This window comes from Trachypithecus francoisi, unplaced genomic scaffold, assembly GCF_009764315.1.
Source record: "Trachypithecus francoisi isolate TF-2019V2 unplaced genomic scaffold, Tfra_2.0 Contig01603, whole genome shotgun sequence".
Lineage (NCBI taxonomy): Eukaryota > Metazoa > Chordata > Mammalia > Primates > Cercopithecidae > Trachypithecus > Trachypithecus francoisi.
Window position 1 is genome coordinate 2,381,164 of NW_022681445.1, and position 2,531 is coordinate 2,383,694.

The window sequence follows — 2,531 nt, forward strand, 5'->3', positions numbered from 1 at the left end:
CCAGAATATCACTTATATAGGAAATTTATCCATTTAAAGATTCTAGAGGCTCAGAAGTATATAATGAAACTAGCAGTTACGTTACCATATGTCTAATGTGTAGTAGGTGCTATTTTGCTATTTTTTAAACAAATAAATGAATAACTAAATGTATGAATGCTTGGTTGCTTGACTGGATGAGTGGATGAATAATGGCGACATGGCCCCGAAAATGCCCCCCACTCAAGCCTACAGAGGTTTGAATCAGGCATGAGAAAATACCCAATACCACTGTTGGACTGAGGCGACTTGCTGATGAAGCATGACATGACTTATTGTGACTCTAACAGCGTGACTGAGTCACAGAATGTGCCCTTTTAATGTATTATTTTATTATTTATTTATTTTTTGAGACAGGGTGTCAGCCTGTTGCTCAGGCTGGAGTGCGGTGGCACAGTCACAGCTCCCTGTGGCACTGACCTCCCTGGCTCAAGGAGTCCTTCGTCTCAGCCTCCTGAGTAGCTGAGACTACAGGTATGTGCCACCACACCCAGCTAATTTAAAAATTTTTTAAGTAGAGATGAGGTCCTGCTATGTTGCCCAGGCTGGGAATGTGCATTTTTTGTTTGTTTGGTTTTTTTTTTTTTTGAGACAGAGTCTTCCTCTGTTGCCCAGGCTGGAGTGCAGTGGCGTGATCTCGGCTCACTGCAACATCCGCCTCCCGGGTTCAAGTGATTCTCCTGCCTCAGCCTCCTGAATGACTGGGATTACAGGCATGAGGGTAATTTTTGTATTTTTAGTAGATACGGGGTTTCACCATATTGGCCAGGTTGGTCTCGAACACCCGACCTCAGATGATCCACCTGCGTCAGCCTCCCAAAGTGTTGGGATTACAGGCATGAGCCATTGCGCCCGGCAAAATACGCCCTTTTAAAGGCCCATTCTGAAGAGGGAGGAGTTGGCTACAGAATAGGATATTGCCAATGAGGCAATTAGCAAATATTGTTGAGCACCTGCTGTATGCTTGAGACAAAAGAAAAAGCATTTATTTGAAGAATTTTACTGGCCCCTTCCTATGAAGTAGGCACCATTGAGAACCAAAGGTGACTGAAACAAGGGCCCTTGACCTCAAAGAGCTGCCACTCTAGACAGGAAGACAAATTCTACATCAACAATCCAGATACGTAACGGTGCAAGATGGTAGTGGTAATGGAGACATCCCAATGAACTAAATGTAGCATCCACTTCTATGACAAGTGTGGGATGTGGGGGTGGCAGGGGCTGGTCAGGGTGCAAGCCATCCAGGCAGGGGGCACCCCATGTGCAGACGTGGGGCTGGACCTACCTGACTCAGGAGCAGCTGGACAGCCCAGCTGTGTGGAGGGAGGTTTTCTTCTTCTTTTTTGGAGACAGGGTCTTGCTGTGTTGCCCAGGCTGGAGTGCAGTGGTGCAATCACGCCTCAATGCAGCCTCCACCTCCTGGGCTCAAGCAATCCTCCCACCTCAGCCTCCTGAAGTAGCTGGGACTACAGGTGTGTGCCAACAAGCCCAACTAATTTTTTAAATTTTTTGTAGAGAAGGGATCTAGCTTTGTTGTCCAGGCTGATCTTGAACTCGTGGGCTCAAGTGACCCACTTGCCTCAGCCTCCCAAAGTGCTGGGATAACAGGCAGGAGCCACTACACTCAGCGGTTTTGAGTGGGTGTTCTGGACTAATACAAGAAAAACAACTGGGGCTAAACTGAAGTTATTTAGGAATAAAACCCTGCACTATCATTCACTCCTTCCAGGCTAGCATCAGGGAAAATTCTGAAATTTTTGGGTGGGCCCATATACTTCCCCCTCTCCCCCTTTTTCCTTTTTTGAGATGGAGTCTCACTCTGTCACCCAGGCTGGCATGCAGTGGTGGCTCACTGCAATCTCCACCTCCTGGATTCAAGCGATTCTCCTGTCTCAGCCTCCTGAGTAGCTGGGATTACAGGAGTGTGCCCCCATGCCTGGCTAATTTTGTATTTTTAGGAGAGGCGGGGTTTCCCCATGTTGGCCAGGCTGATCTCAAACTCCTGACTTCAGGTGACTGGCCTGCCTCAGCCTCCCAAAGTGCTGGGATTACAGGCGTGAGCCACTGTGCCCAGCTCCCCGTTTTTCTACCTCAGATGATTAATGCACCGGTGTTGTAATGAGGTTTGAGGGAGGCACATCTCACGCAGTGTCATGAGAACCCACTAATCAACCTTACGAACCACAAAAAGGGTCTATCCCTCCTTTATGGAGAGGCATCATGGCATAATAGAAGACCACTGGCCTAAGGGCCTAAGGTCAAAATATCTGATTGTTAACCAGAGCTTTACTACTTCTTTTTTTTTTTTTTTTTTTTGAGACAGCGTCTCGCTCTGTCACCCAGGCTGCAGTGCAGTGGTGCTATCTCAGCTCACTGCAACCTCCACCTTCCAGGTTCAAGTGATTCTCCTGCCTCAGCCTTCCGAGTAGCTGGGCTTACAGGCACCTGCCACCACACCTAACTTTTGTATTTTTAGTAGAGACAGGGTTTCG

The 2,531-nt window shown here is 47.7% G+C and overlaps 1 non-coding gene across 1 annotated transcript; it reads right to left on the bottom strand.

The window, feature by feature from the left end:
- Positions 1–2,128: 2,128 nt before the first annotated feature.
- Positions 2,129–2,233, bottom strand: LOC117074343. The gene has a single exon (XR_004433560.1). It is a non-coding gene; the product is annotated as a small nucleolar RNA U13 (small nucleolar RNA).
- Between the last annotated feature and the right edge of the window lie 298 nt (positions 2,234–2,531).